The sequence below is a fragment of the Molothrus ater genome, chromosome 1 (genome assembly GCF_012460135.2).
Source record: "Molothrus ater isolate BHLD 08-10-18 breed brown headed cowbird chromosome 1, BPBGC_Mater_1.1, whole genome shotgun sequence".
NCBI lineage: Eukaryota > Metazoa > Chordata > Aves > Passeriformes > Icteridae > Molothrus > Molothrus ater.
The window spans coordinates 148593988-148610316 of record NC_050478.2 but is presented as its reverse complement, the minus strand read 5'-3'; the positions used below and the strand labels follow the sequence as shown (position 1 = coordinate 148610316).

Sequence of the window (16329 nt, the reverse complement as noted above, 5' to 3'; positions counted from 1 at the left end):
CCTCTGCCAGTCTCTTTAGTCTGTAGCTCTTGGGTGGGTTGTGTGATTTTGCTGACAATAATGTGTATCCCTTGATTCTGTGTTGTGTCTCTGAAAGAATGTGTTGGACTCTGGAACTGAAATTTCAGCTTCACTCAAGTGTGGTGTTGTGAGGTCCCCAGGACGAGGTGAGAGATGAGAATTTGACTCCAAGTTCTCAGAAGGCTGATTTATTATTTTGTGATATTATATTATATTATATTATATTATATTATATTATATTATATTATATTATAAGAAATTATATACTAAAACTACACTAAAGAAAGAGAAAGGACACATCAGAAGGCTGGACAAGAATGATAATAAAAACCTGTGACAGACTCAGAGAGCCTGACACAGCTGGACTGGGATTGGTCATTAAATTAAAACAATTCCCATGGTGGATAAACAATTCTCCAAATCACATTCCAAAACAGCAAAACAAGGAGAAGCTGAAGCTTCCCAACTTCCCAGAAGAAGAAATCCTGGTGAAGAGATTTTTCAGAAAATATCATGGTGACACTCAAGTTTTCTCTTCCTAGATGAACTCAGGGGTGGTGAACCCTGTCTGCTCTGTGGTGTGGCTCCTGTGTCAGCTGAGGAGAGGGAGAGGCACTCACATGAAAGGCAACAAATGGCCAGAAGTTGTGTCCAGGGAGGTTCAGGTTGGATATTAGGAAAAGGTTCTTCCCCCAGAGGGTGGTTGGGTGCTGGAATGGGCTCCCCAGGGAAGGGGTCATGGCCCAGAGCCTGACAGAGCTCAAGAAGTGTTTGGAAAATGCTCTCAGGCACAGGGTGGGACTCTTGGGGATGGTCCTGTGAAGGGGTGGGAGTTGGATTTGTTGATTCTTGTGGATCCCTTCCCACTTGGCTTAATCTGTGACTCTGTGAAATGCCTCAGTGTCCCAGTACTGGTGTTGGGGGTGGTGAGGCCCTGGCACAGGTTGCCCAGATGGCTGCCCCATCCCTGGAAACATTCAAGGCTGGCTTGGACAGGGCTCTGAACAACCTGATCCAGCTGAGGATATCCCTGCTCAGTGCTGGAAGACTGGAACTAAACCTGTAAATGTTCCTTGCAACCCAAAGCATTCCATGATTCTTTCACCCTTTCCATCCTTTGAGAAAGAGCTCAAAGGCTGGAAGGACCATCTTGGAAGACTGACTGCAAGCACTAAAAGCCATTTGATGCCCAGCCTTGTCTGAGTTCCTTTTCTCAGTCCTGGGGCTCCTGTGTTTGGATTCCCAACCTAGAAGCTCTTAAGGATTCATCAGTGAGGGCCAGCTGCACCCTCCCTTCCCTGACTCCTCTGGCTCTCTCCTGGGTGTGGGCACTTTGTCCCTGGAGCTGGGCTGTGCATCCCTCCTGCTTGTCCTGCACAGCCCAGAGCAGTGCTGGCTGCCAGCTCCTGGGGTGGAACCAAGCCCTCTGCAGCTCAGGTGTGGGCACAGGGGGCATTTAAAGGCTTTCCTACAGGTGGCTGCTTTGCAGAGCTTTGCAAACACTTGTGCTCTTTTCTTAATGTAGAAGACACCAAAAGATCTGAACAAAATTTTTGTGTCAAGTGTTCCATGATAGCTGTTTCCTTCTGGGGTTAGGTCAGGGTTCTTGGGTTGTTCAGCATCTCCTTAGCTCTCAGCTTCTCATCTTGCTCTTTCTCACCTCATCCTTCCCACTGACTCTTCCACTCACTCCACTTTTCTGCTTTTCTTTGTTTGGTCCCAACAGAAAGGATCAACTTGTCCCTTTCTTTTTTTTTTCCTTCCTCTGCATCTCTGTTAGAGCCTTCCTAACACTTTGGCCATGGTGGAGAAAAAATGCTTCAAACCCAACTTCAGCTGCTAAACTGGAGTTTGATGCTCTCCTTAAAGCATCTTGAGCTATTTCTGTTGAACAGGATCTTGTCTGTTTTGTTACAATCTGTTGTTTCTTGTTGGAAGGATACTTTAGGCCTCTGTGTTCACCATGCATCAACTCCCTAACACCAGTGGGACTTTGTGTGTAGGTGACATCTCATTTAACATACACTGCTCCCTTCCTGTCCCTGTGTTCCTGATTCAGCAGATATCCAAGCATGTGTCTAATGTTAAACACATCAATAAAAACACATTAATAACACATTAATAGGCCGTCTTTTGACAGCTAACTCAGTCACTCCCTGGGAAATTTGCTAACCCTGTGCCCAGATGTGCAATCTTCATCTGAACCTGCAATTTTGACACGGAGGCTCACATGCCATTGTGCTGCCTGGGCCATCACCAGTGGCTCCCTGGACCCCTGGCACAGGGAGAAGGCATCTCACCAAAATCTGGCACTGCATTTACGCAAGTCTGGCAGTGCAGAAGATCCTCCCAGGCCAAGATGTGCTCAGTGTGTGGCTGTACCAACCACAGAAATGCACCCTGGAGGTGTAAATCAGATGCACAGACTTGCCTGGGGAGCCACACTGTCCCCAGCACTGTGCACAAGGCAAAGCAGGACTCAGCCACCTCCTGCTTGCAGTTGCTCTTCCAAGTGTTTCTCCCCCAAAAGCTGATGCCTCCCAGCCTCTCCATCTTCACAGCCACAGGAAAACTCCTCAAGAGCAGCTCAGGAATCACTTGGCATAAGGGAAGGCATCTGTTAACAATGAGGCAGCTCAGCACCATTTCTGGGATGGATGCTCTGCAGAGAATTTGTTACAGCCCAGAGTTCTCTGGTGCTGTGGCTGGAGAAGGGCAACTTCAGCCCCTCTTCAGCCTGGATTCAGCTTGAAAAAAACAATGTAGACACTGCCAGAGAGAAATCAGGCCAGCTTTTGAAACAGTTTAACAATGAGCATCTTGTTAATGACAGTGAGGATGTCATCACTAATCTGTGTCAGAAACTGGGCCCTTCTGCTCTCCAAAGTCTGCCCATGTCCTTACAAACTGGTCCAGGCTGGTGGCTGAAGTGATGCCATTATCTGATTCAGGCTTTCCACCTCCTTTCCCAACAGTCCAGATCCAGAGCAGAGATGCCATTCCCTCCCTTCCTTTGCCTGATTCACCTCTTTGTGTGGCCACACAAGGCTGAACCCATGCAATGGGTTTGGGTTGAAAAGGGCAAAGAAAAGGCAGGGGAGTGTTTTCCTTTAGTGTGTGCACATGTGAGTAAATTGCTGATGTGAAGCTGCATCATTACACAGGAGCCTGTGAGGCTGCAGCATCCCAGACCAGAACTTTTGGGGCAGAACAGGGGTAAATGACCAGTGGGAGGAAGGAAGGGAAAAAATTGCAGAGGGTAATGGTACAGGGCTACAAAGAGAGACACCTCCACAAGGTGCCCGAAGTTTACTGAGATGAATCAAGGTGAATCAGGTTATGTAACTGCCACAACATTAAAAATAGGTTATGCTGTATATTAAGATTTCATTTATGAATTGTTTATAAAGCATTCATAAATGTTAGATGTGGCAAGCACGTTCTGCACACAAATACTTTGTGTTCCAGCATTATCGATGGCCGTGTCCACAGCAGCTGCAGGTGTTACAGATGGTAAAATCACAGCTCTGGAGACCTGCAGTTCAATAGCAATACACCATAAATGATTCATCAATCACCTCAACGTGTATCAAGGAATGATGTGCTCTTTGCAAATGGGGCCTTAATATGAAGTGTGACCTTAGGAACTGTGAAACAGGGAACTTTTGCCCCTTTTATCCTTTTTTTTTGCTCCTAAAAATCCCCGAACAACAAAACACTAACACCAATTCCCCCACCCCCACCTCCAACTCTCAATTCACCAGTTTAATAATGATTGTTTTTCCTCACCGCTGGCTTGAGAAAGGCCACAGGCTCCTGAGAATTAAAAGGTTTTATGGAACACACAGTATTTGGATGTGCTCTCATCTGCTGCAAATGTGTTCAGTGTGTTTTGGGGGTGTGGACTCCAGGGATGCAGAAGGATGTCACCCCAGCAGGATGTCACCTTGCCAGCCAGGGTATCTGCAGATCCCTGGAGAAAGCACAAGTGCAAAAGTAATGTGAATGTAAACTAAGTAAAGAGAAGAACAGAAGAGCCATGAAATAAGACTTGAACGTTATAATTTAATTTATTAAAATGAACCCTACATCTAGCTCTGGCCATTTGCTTACATGGAAGATGTCACCAGAGAAGATGCATTGCAGACCCTCAGCACAAGGCAGGCCAGGTAAGAATTGTCCTTCCCTAGCATGTCATCCTCCATAACCATGGAGAAGGCATAAAGCCTGCTCATCCCATCCCGTCCCATCCCATCCCATCCCATCCCATCCCATCCCATCCCATCCCATCCCACCCCATCCCATCCCACCCCACCCCATCCCATCCCATCCCACCCCATCCCATCCCATGCCACCCCATCCCATCCCATCCCACCCCATCCCATGCCATCCCATCCCATCCCATCTCTCATTCCTGTGCAGAGCTCTCAAGACTCTTTTCACAATGGAAGAGAAAGAAGATGCTCCTGTCTTTCCTTGGCTGAAGTCCTGGCCAGGGCTGAGTTTTCCCAAGTCTCTTGAGGAGGGCACTGGGACCTGGCCCAGCTCTGTAATGTTTGAATTGAGTATCAATATTAGCCACTTGCATGTGGTGTCAGAACAAAGCCCATGGACAATGTGCATTTAAATGTCACACAAAAATAAGACAAAATAGGTGCATATGCTTTGGAATATTATTTTCAACACAAGTATTGGGTAAATCTACCAGATTTTCCCTTTTGTGTAGCTCTCCAAGTGTTGCTGCTGTTGGTTTCAATATAAAATCACATCCTGTAAAGCTTGTCCATGCTGGGGGCTCAGGGTCACACAAGCTCTGTTGAGAGAAACAACAGGAGGGATCAGTGATGCTCTTAACACAAACTTCTTTATTAAAAAACACTGGATATGAACAGGAGTCACAGGATCTGTGCTTCCCAAAATATCCACACGGCAAGGAGGCTCTGTAAGGAGACACCCACCTGGCATCAGAAAAATTTCCAACCTGAAATATCTGGTTTTTGCCAGTGGCTGTAAAGAGAGGCCAGGGTGATAAATTGACATGGAGACATCCACTTATCTGACCAGTGTATTCAGATGAGATAAATCAGAACCACAGAATGATCTGGGTTGGAAGGAACCTTAAGGATCTCATTCCAGCCCCCCTGCCATGGGCAGAGATACCTTTCACTAGACCAGCCTGGCCTTGAACATTTCCAGGGACAGAGCATCCACAGCTTCTCTGGGAAACCTCTGCCAGGGCCTCACCACCCTCACAGTAAAGAATTTTTTCCTAATGAGCAATCTAAACCTATTTTCTGTCAGTTTAAAGCCATTCCCCCTTGTCCTATAAATCCCCATGACCTGTCCCATCAAGCATGGATGAAGTTAGTAAATGTGTTTAAAAGTTTCAAAGGACCCAGGGACACACCTCTGAACCCAAACTCTGAGCACAGGACACTCATTTCTTTGCAGATCAGACAGAGCAAACCCTTTCCCTCCCCATCCAGGATGCAGTTCCATGGGGCTCAGGTTTGTACTTCAGGTGCTGTGGTACAAACATGGGGACTGTCTCATTCCCAGTACTTTTCCTTTTCGCTGCACCCACCATGGGCCAGGTGCAGGGTGACCTTCTGGGCCAGCAGGGCACCAGGCAGCCTGTCAGCAAGGAGCCACATGATGGGGAAATGCAGCTCTCCTGGGGAGCACCCATGTGAAATGTCCAGGGGAAGAGGAAAACATGCTGCAGCTTTATCTCAGCTTTGTGCAAACCTGCCCTGATGAGACCTTCAGCTGAGAGGCTTTTTGAGCTGTTCCTGAATGAGCATGGTCATATTTTCCCTCTCTCTGTGCCCTGCACCCCTGGCTGTGCTGTAGATAAGGCAGCAGTGTTTTGGCAGCTGGGAGGTGATGCTCTATCTGTTTGCACATGCAGGACACTAATGGAAATGTGCCACCCATCACTACCACTGGGGTCAGTTTGTCTCTGCTTGTCATGCTGGGGACATTGGCTGGTTGTTTTGGTGGCAATGCAAAGGGCAGCAATGCTGGGGACAGACAGACCAGGCAGATGTCAGCTTTCAATACCATAAAAGCCCCTGCGCAATTCTTGCTCACTGCTCTCTTGCTCAGTTCTAAACCTCTTTCTCCCTTAGTTTCTTTAGCAAGGTATTTTTTCCTGATATCAGATTTATTTATTTCATAGCTCCACACTGTTCTCAGTGTCTCTTTTCTGCAAGCACACCATACCATTTTTCCTGTTCATTCAAGCCCTGGGTTTCTGGGTTTGGAATGCTCAGAGTCCTTCATCCTGTGCCATGGATGGAGTCTTCACTCTCTATGTTCAAGTGCATCTCATGGCTTGTCCAGCTCCTGCCTTGCTCCTGCCTGATTCCAAGGTCAGGCACTGGGAGAACAGGATGACTCCTGCCTGTCTGGGCTCTCCCTTCACACCTGGCACGTTTGGTTTGAATTAATCCACAGCACTCTTGTCCACTGCTGGCACACAGGTAAGACTGATTCTGGTGGCCTTGGTGCAGTGGAGAGGAGGCAGGAGGAGAGGAGGTTTAGTATCACCTCACTGTCTCCTGCAAATTCTGTGTTTTGTTGCCTGGTGACAACATCTCTGTACTCGGTCCCAGTGCCACACGTGAAATGCTGAATGTGAAGCTGCCATGCAGCAAGTTTAGCTTTGGTGAGTGTCACATCTCACTCAGCACTGCTGATGGGGTCCCAGCTCCTCTTCCAAACACTGAAGGGCACAGCAGGCCCTGGCACTGCAGATGGGCACAGCCAACCCCAGCTCCATGGCACTCCAGAGCAGGGGTGGCTCTCTGCCATATTCAGAACACCCCAAATATTGTTTGTGTCCAGGGGAGGGTAGGAGGATCTGGGAGAAGATCCTTGCTGCCTAGAAGGACAGAGTTCCTCAGACCAGCCCACAGAGCTCAGGAGTGAAAGACAACTGTCTCACACATGTGTAGAAATGGCTTTGCTTACTTTGACCCAAAGTTTATTTTTATTCCACAGTCTTTCCCAGGAGGAAACACTTCAGCAGCTTTCTTTCTCACTTCCACCTGAAGATAAAAAGACAACTCCTAACTGTTTTCAAGCCTCTGTCTTGAGGATACTGTAATTCACATTAAGAAAGGAGGCTCTGGAGCTGCAGGCAGTGACAGCCAGAGTGTGTCACAACCCCAATGACAGGAGCAGGGGAGAAGATGGACCAGGCACCCTCAGCTTGTGCTTGTGGAGCACCTTGGGCTTGTGGGTCCAACAACAGCAATAGGGAAGGGAAGGGAAGGGAAGGGAAGGGAAGGGAAGGGAAGGGAAGGGAAGGGAAGGGAAGGGAAGGGAAGGGAAGGGAAGGGAAGGGAAGGGAAGGGAAGGGAAGGGAAGGGAAGGGAAGGGAAGGGAAGGGAAGGGAAGGGAAGGGAAGGGAAGGGAAGGGAAGGGAAGGGAAGGGAAGGGAAGGGAAGGGAAGGGAAGGGAAGGGAAGGGAAGGGAAGGGAAGGGAAGGGAAGGGAAGGGAAGGGAAGGGAAGGGAAGGGAAGGGAAGGGAAAGGAAGGGACCTATAATGGTCATCCAGTCCAACTCCTTGACCACTTCAGGGCTGACCAAAAATAAAAGTTATTAAGGTTGTTATCCAAGTGACTGTTAAGCACTGACAAGCTGGGGAACTGACCAGTTCTCTAGGAAGCTGCTTCTAGTGTTCGACCTGACCTCTCAGTGAAGAAATATCCCCCCAAGAAAACCCCAGGCATTGTGAATTAGGAACAATCGATTACTCAGAATTGGACCAAAACTAAAAGAGTGGCAAAACTCCCCATCTGTATCAGAGAGAAGAGCTCAGGGACCAAAGCCTGGTTCAATCAAAATGAAGCAACTGCTGTATGAAAATGTGTGTTTCATGGGCTGCCTGTGTCTGACAATGCACCAAGTATATTTTGGACAGTCTGCCTTGCTAGTAAACCCTGCCTAATCCGTTCAGGGGACTGGAGAGGCTGCGACAGCCTTGTCTATACCAAAATAATATTCCATTTCTGTCTTGTTTAATATTGTCTCATACAACGCAGCACAGTCTCAGCTGAAAACTGCATTGCTGTTCTTAGAAGAAAAGATCTCTCCTTTTAGGTGAAGTATCTATTTGCATTAGGAATTCCCAGGGGATGTGGATACAAGAACATGCTTTATCCACAGGCAAGGTTGAGCAGGACTCTTGGTAAGCCTCAGCTTCTCTGTCTCAGAAAAAAAAAAATAAATTAAAAAACCAAGTCAGGGCTGTAGCAACACAGTTGGGCTGTATTTTATCTGCCATGCTGGGCAGCAAACCTGCACCTGCAATGGTGCACAGGAGGGCTGTAACAGCAAGAATATACCTCTGGAATGGATTTAGAGATAATAAGAAATCATCTTAATGCGACTGTTGAATGTACAAGGGACCTGGTAATAGTTACCACAGGTACACTTTCATTAACTCCCTTTAATTTAAAAGCTCAGTGTTTGCGGGAATCTTTTACTGGCAAGAAAAAGTGAAATCAAATGAAAAATAATCTTTCTGAGAAGCAGTGCTGCTGTTTCCCCTAGGAGCTGCACAGCACAGCCTGAAATCACCTGCCCTGATCCCTCCAGCCAGATCCTGCAGCCTGGGCCACACGAGCACTGCCAGCCCTGCAGTGCCACCCCAGTGTCACCCAATCCCCCTTATCTCTGCAGCAGGGACACCCCCCCTCCAGGCTCACTGAGGACAAACAGGGCTTGGGTGGGACCTTTCCAGTGTGCAAAACACAAATGACAGCACCCACCACGTCACCAGAGCTTTTCTTCCCCATGTTCTAGGTGAGATTGGGCACAGTCCAGGCTTGCAACGATAATGTTCCTCCACCCAGGAATAACCCATGTTCATACTCATTAAAAAAAAAAAAAAAAAAAGGTGATTTAATACCCAAACCTAGTATAGCTCTGCGAGAAAATATCTAAATTATGGAATCAGGATGCAATGTAACTCTGCTGAAAGTTAATAAGCTATTTGATCTACCCAATGCTTTATCGGCTCAAATCAATAAACACACCATGAAAATTAGGGATTTCAAAACAAAAGCCTTGAGATGAAACTTGTGATGGCTGAGTCCAGGGGAGACAGAGCATTGTTCCAACTTAGGGATGCCCCATTCCCACCTCCACTCCCTGCAGAGGTTTGTCAGGTAAGGAGGAGCAAATCTGACCCAGCCACCTGCTGTCTGACTTTTCAGCATCTTGCTGAGCTCTCCTCCAGTTGTTCTGTGAGCTGTTCAGCTGTGTGAATGCCTTCATGCAGATCCAGAGGACAAATGTTGGGAGGGCTGTAGGAAATTTGGGTGCAGTGATGGAGCATTCCTGTGGCTGCAATAGGAAATGCCTTTATGGGCGGAAGCAGGATGAGGGGTGGGGACACAGAAAGGAAAAATTGTTGGGTTCAGGAAAGGTTTATTAAAGGAAAATAACCCAACCATTAGATGCTATCTGTATTATGAATCATATGCATTTCCAGCTCAGCTTCAGTAGAGTTCCATGCTCCACAGGGAGAGGGGTGTTTCAGTGAGGTGACCTGTAGGCACAGCTGGGGGGTTTGGGGCTAAATGTGCCAAAATTGCTTTACTTTACCATGTGTCTTGAGAGTCCTTTGAGACTTCTGTCAGAGGAGAATTATGAGAAGGCACAGCTGTGGGGTTAACTTAAAGTTTTTATTAATGATCAAATGATGATCAGATGGAAATTAATCGGTGATTGAGTGAAAATCAATTGGTGATTGAGCAATAATTGAATGCTAGTGAAACAGGGATTTAACAACGAGTTGACAATGATGTGGCAAATATTTAATGGTGATTTTGGTGATGATTTGAATGATAGTTTAGACAGTGATTTGACAATGATTCTAAAAGTGATTTAAAAAGTGGTCAAACACTCTGCTACTTACTTCACTTCAAATACTTAACCTGTGACTTATACATGGTGTTAGCACACAATATACTTGTAAGTCCAATGTGAAATATTTCTTATCTCTTTCTAGATATCAGCTGTTGGGTAAGGGGTCTCTCAGCCTCAAGAATTAACCCTGAGAAATCTCTCTGCCCAAGGGGTAGATCAGTGCTGTGCAGCCACTGCTATGCAGGAGTGTCATGATTTGACACTGGCACAATGCCAGTGCCCCCATGAGAATATCTCTCCCTGGTTTCTGCTGTGAGATGTGACCAGGAATAAGCAAAGCAGGCTCCCACTTAGGAAAAAAAAAAGTTTATTAACTAAACTACAAGGGAAAGGGGAAAAAAAAAGAAACACACAAGGAAAATGAAAACTTCACAAATACATCTCCTCCTCCCCACCAAATTCCCAATACAATACATCCCCCAAATCATCGACTCTCGGTCTGGCACCACCCTTCAGAATACTCAATCCTCAGTTCATTAAGAGGAGAAGGAATCCTTCTTGTGCCAATGGTGACCTCTTCCTTTCATGTCCAGTGTTCTCACCACTCAACATGGACCAGAGCTGCTTCTAGGGTCGACTTTTAAGGATGCTTCGTCCCACTCCAAAAAGGCACAGTCTCAACTTTGGGACATCTGTCCCCCCCATATTTCACCCCCTGGGGCCGAGGGGTACCCACACCGAACCCTCTTGGTCCTGAGGCATTGCCTCCCCCTAGATGCAGTCTCTGTATCACAAGGAAACATGGCTCTGTCCATGGCTGTACAAAAAGAGTCCAGCATAAGCTACTCCATCATCTCTTCCACCTGAGTTCTCTATTTCTCTCGTGGCCCATTTCCTCTTATCTCCTCTATATCTCTCTTCTCATTGAGCTCCAGGAGGATTAGCATTTGTAAGGTTTCCATCATCCAAGGAAAGGGTTAAAAATCTGAGGCTCTGTCTGTCCAGAACTCCCACGGCTGCCCTGACGGGCACCTTCTCGCACCCCCCCCTTCTCCTTCTCGGCCGGCACAGGCACAGGCTCTGTCTCTGTCTCTGTCTCTCCTGAGGGGAGGTGGCTGCCCGATGCCTCTCAGTGCTCCTCCACCCTTCCATCCTGCAGGGGCCTTCACCTCCCTTCTGTCCAGGGCCCGGCCTACCTCACCCGGCCGCATGGCTGCCCCTGGGCCTACCTCACCCGGCCCCATGGCTTCCCCTGGGCCTACCTCACCCGGCCCCATGGCTGCCCCTGGGCCTACCTCACCCGGCCGCATGGCTTCCCCTGGGCCTACCTCACCCGGCCGCATGGCTTCCCCTGGGCCTACCTCACCCGGCCCCATGGCTTCCCCTGGGCCTACCTCACCCGGCCCCATGGCTTCCCCTGGGCCTACCTCACCCGGCCCCATGGCTTCCCCTGGGCCTACCTCACCTGGCCCCATGGCTTCCCCTGGGCCTACCTCACCCGGCCGCATGGCTTCCCCTGGGCCTACTTCACCCGGCCCCATGGCTTCCCCTGGGCCTACCTCACCTGGCCGCATGGCTTCCCCTGGGCCTACCTCACCCGGCCCCATGGCTGCCCCTGGGCCTACCTCACCCGGCCGCATGGCTGCCCCTGCCCCGCCCAGCGCGCAGCCGAGCAGGGGAGCTCTGAACCTTTCCCTGACCAGAACCCAAGAGAGCCTCCCAGGGGAGAGCCCTGCTTTAACCCCGTGTTCTCAGAGGCGTATCCAATGTCCCAATGGCCACATTAGGTGCCAATATTAAAATCTGAACATCCATTGGCCTAACCACAGCATCCCAGAAAACCTATTTCCTATCAAACCACCACAAGGAGTCAGGGCAGCACTGAGCTGGGGCATTTTTTGTGCTATGGTTTAGGTGGAGGCACAAGAAGTGTGCTTGGTGTCCTATGTCTGTCTCTTTTTCCTTTTATTGACTCCCAGGATAGGATTTAAAATAACCTGCAAGAAGCTTTGGCTACACTGTAGGCAGTTCACAGGAGGATGTGTCTGGGTCTTGATGTCTTTCAAACTCTTCATTCTTTCCCCCAGCACTCCCACAGGCTGGAAGGACACACAAAAAGTTGGTGTCTTTTCCCACTCCAGCACAGGAGTTTGTAGATGCTTCCAGCTGGGCCCACCTGGAAAACTAAAAGGTCCAGGGCTGGGAGTTTTTATGGGATAAATCAGGAATGCAAAAGTACTTCAGAGGAGAAGAAAATATGTATCTATGGGTGTCTTTGGGTGTTTTTCTCTGCAGTGAATCCAGGGTACCTCATTGCCCTTGGTTGATCTTCACATCACCACAAGCTTGAGGAGAAGCTCACATGGACTGTGGAATAGGAAATATGGATTAAAGGGCTTCTCAGCATAAGAAAGAGCTGAGATCTCTTATTCCTGAAGGGAAGAAGTTGGAATGAAATTGAATGGCCACTATGCATTGTTGTGTATCAGCTTCCAGGTAATATTCCAGTAAGGGTAGTGGTTTAACATCAATGAGGCTGATTGATTGACTGACTGATTGACAACTAAAGCAATTTTTATTGCTAAAAAGGGTGTCTGGAGAAGGAACTTTGCAAAGAAAGCTGGGTCACAAAGTGAACCTCACAATGGGGACTGAAAAAGTGATCAGCACAGTTGGCCTGGTCTTTACTTCACATACTGGAGCCTTCCCAGGGCTACTCCAGCCATGGCAGCCTGAAGCACATTGCTCTCTCCTCTCCAGCACTGCTGGTGTTTTCTTATCTCTCATTTCTGACTCGTTCACAATCCAGTTTAGCCCCACCTTGCCATCTGAAGTGGCAATGTCCCCTTTGCAGTTGGGTTCCAGGACCCTCTGTGTGCACAGGAGCAAAAGGGGCCCTGGCAAAGACCAAGCTGCAGCAGGACCCCAGGCAGGCTTGAGCCCAGCACCTGAACAATGGGTGAGCATCCCCCTGAGAGCCTCTGGTCTGCAGGCTGAGCATGGGAACAGACATCTCAATGGGAAACAGTACTGAGAATGCTCCTGCCTTAGTGAGACTCATTCCACCATGGGCTGTGACTCCCCCAAGGCAGCTCAGCATGTGAAATGCTCCTCCAAACCCTTCTCCCACAGCCTCTGCTGCTTTGCCCCAGACTCAGCAGGAGCCTCAGAGCCCTGTGCAAATTCAGGTGGAATTAAATCCCCCTTCTCTTGCAAGCGGCTCTGTAGGGACCAGCCACCCCAAGGATTTGGGTTTCATGCCCCTACACCCAACTTTTCACCATCCCTCTCCTGGCCTCACAACCACCCCCTGTCCCCTGGTACATCTGGCAGGTCTGGCTGTGTTTCTGGAGGCCAGAGGAGCTGGCAGCCTGTGAAAGGCCATGCAGGGCTGCATCTCTCTAAATACTGATTTTTGCAGCAAAGGCACCAGAAACTCCTGCAGGATTCAGACCCATTGAAGGACCACAAGCAATGCAAGTGTCGCTGGGTCCTTCTGTGGAAGCTGGAGGGAGCCTGTCCCCATTCAAACAGCAGCTGGCACATGGAATTTGTCTGAGCAAGCTGTAAAGGATCTCTGAGCCCTGCAGGGTCTGTGCAGAGTGGCTGGCACGGCTGCCTCAGCAGTGAGTCACACCTGTACTCCACTTTCCAACACAAGGCTTTACATGCAAATGTTCTGGGGCGTTTTTGGCAAGCAGCTTCACGCTGGTACCCCCTTTGCCTCTCCCCTTAGCTACAGCACCTTGTGTAACTGAGAAATATGGCATATTTATCCCATTCCTCAGGCTGTCTCTATGCTCTTTCACTGTACCTTGGAAACCAAATTTCTATTCTTGCCAACAAATCACTTTCAGATGAATGGGGGAGTATGTGGTAGCTTGGATTTCTTTTAAATTTTTTTAAGAATTTTTTTTTGCATTCTAAGTAAAGACTTTAGGATCTATTTTTAAAGATTATATTCCCCCCCTCCACCCACTGTGCTGCAACAACTGAACACTTTGGCTTGATGAGAATATTAGCAAAGCAGTCACAATCTGTAGGGTGCACTTCTTAAAACTACATTGCATAATGGGAAAAGCATAACACAACAAAATGCAGTGGGGGCTGGGGTTCTGTAGTATGGGAACTGGAAAGTCATGTCTTCAGTCAGGATTGATCACCAACCAGTTCACAATAACCCATTCCCTGACCTTTCCTGCTTTTGTCTCCCAGATATAAATCTATTGATTTTAGAGCTATGCTAGAGCGTGGTTAATACAATGTTTTGTGGGAAATGTACCTGCTTAAACAATCTCTTTTTCCTCCTTGATAGATTTTGGTATTTAAGGAAACCAATAAGTACAGTAATGGCAATGATATGCCTGTAAGATGATTTGAAAAGTGTGGTTTAACCATTAGAGTCTGGGGGAATTGCATTAGCTTTAATAAAATCCTATAGGACTTCAATGAGGGTAATAACTTTAAAATGTTTTTATTAGCAGCATTGCCAATATCTATTCTGAGATCTGCAGTGTTAACAAATTAGAAGTGATAAAAAAATTCCACTTGATTCAGATGAAGGCTACTGAGTTCAAAGGAAAACACAGCACTTTCTAGGTTTTATTGGGAGTCCTTGGGAATTAGCCACCCACATGGGGTGTAATGAGTGATTAATGCTGGTCATGTGCTATTTATCCCTTAAAATGTGATCAGGAGCTGATTATTTTGTGATTTGATTAAGGAGCTGCATGGACTTAGGTTCACAGGAAAACACAAGGAAGAAGGGTTCAAAGACAAAGGTCGCCGCTAGGTAAGGATGTTCCTGGGACCTTGCTGTAACCAAATATCTCTGATTAAGATTCAGCTTTTGCAGTGCTTTAGGCTCCTGTGTGCTTGCATCTATCTTAGAAGAACTGGGCTAAGTCAATGAGAGTAGATGAGTGAATTTGGCCTTATTCTGCAGATCTTAGTGCAGCTAAAAGCAATAATATTGCACTTCAGGCCTCTGGAACATGTGGGGGAGAAGGGGGAGAAAAGGTGAAGATTTGATATAATGTTTAAATTTTAAAAAGAAAGATGTTCATTGTGAGCTGAGCTCCCCTCATTGAATAATCCCTCTTTGGGAGTGCCTTAGGATAGAGCAAACAGGAAACTTTGGACAATAATAATGATAAATGAATACTGTAGTAAATCAATAGTGTCTTGTGGCTCTGTGCTTTGGCATATAGTGAAGGACACTGAAATACAGGTACATGTGGCTATCCCTGCCACTGACATGGGGTAACAACCACAGCACCACCAAGTCCTGGGATGGGTGTTTTCTAGGCCACTTCTTGTTCCTGATTAACCAAACTAATCTGTGCTGGCCTACAAGAGAGCTGAAGCTATCTGTTTGGGGCAGGGTGGAAAAAAAGCAGCAAGATATTTTCTTAAGCAAATAAGAAAATTTTCTTATTTTCTTTCTTTTCTTTTCTTTTTTTTTTTTTTGTTTTTTTTTTTGGTAGGTTTTTCTTTTGAAGGCCTGAGATGTGATCATGAAAACTGAGATGCCTTCTCCAGGAGGTGCTGGATATCAAAGTCTAGGAAGAGTCTTGTGAGAACCAGAAGATGGTTTTGACTGAGCCACAGAGGAGCCACAAGGTGGATGTCTGCAAATCTGAAATCTGGTGGCCTTCTGCTGTAATTGTAGGGAGAAGAGGAGGCTGTGTCTGTGCACGAATGCAAAATGGTTGATGTGAGAATTGATGCTTATCCTAATTAACTGAGTGAAAGCAAATTCAATTTGTCTGGCAAATATGTGCATGTTGAATTCAGTTTGCTTTATAATGGTTTGAGTTTAACCCTGTTAAAGGACTGTGATCCAGGACAGAACATCTGGAAGTAAATGGGAGACTTCAGCAGTGAGGGGCCTGTCCCCATCTGAGAAAAAACAGGGAGAAATGTAAAATATAGGAGAAGGCAAAGAATTCCCAGATTTGCTGTGTGGCAAACGGTTTTAAAACAGACTGACTGTCAAGTTTAAAAGATGGCCAATGTTTAGAGATCTACAGACAGTAGATCTTTAGCCCTTTCTGGCTTTGCATGCACAGAGATGAGATCAAACATGATGTGTTTGCCCTGCTATCTGAAGGACAGGAGAGAGGGGTTGACAGGCCTTGCAAGTAGCTGGTGGTTTAGCCTGAGTTAAAAGAAGGTGAACTTATTCATACATAAATCAACCTTGTATTGAGTCCTCTCATTCATAGTTTCTCTAAAAGCTCTTTGATTCGGAGGAAGTTTTTATGTTGTTTTCTAATTTGTTTCTTCTGGAAGTGGTTCCTCTTGTCTTCCTAAGCATTGATGGAGATTTTTCTTTCTGAACAAATGTTTCCATCTGCTTTTGCCATCTTGAATCCCTTCCCTATCACCTCTCCCTTGCCCTCTTTGTGGCTGCTCCTAACTTC

General features: G+C 47.2%; 1 long non-coding RNA gene across 3 annotated transcripts in view; it reads right to left on the bottom strand.

The window, feature by feature from the left end:
* Window positions 1–4417: 4417 nt before the first annotated feature.
* LOC118684281 (uncharacterized) overlaps window positions 4418–16329 on the bottom strand; it is a 56906-nt gene continuing 44994 nt past the window's right edge. For 2 of the 3 annotated variants that reach the window (XR_004979802.2, XR_004979801.2), the window contains one exon: window positions 4418–4834. This is a non-coding gene — a long non-coding RNA (uncharacterized LOC118684281). The remainder of the gene's footprint in view (window positions 4835–16329) is intronic. The other variant, XR_004979803.2, reaches the window with a different exon arrangement.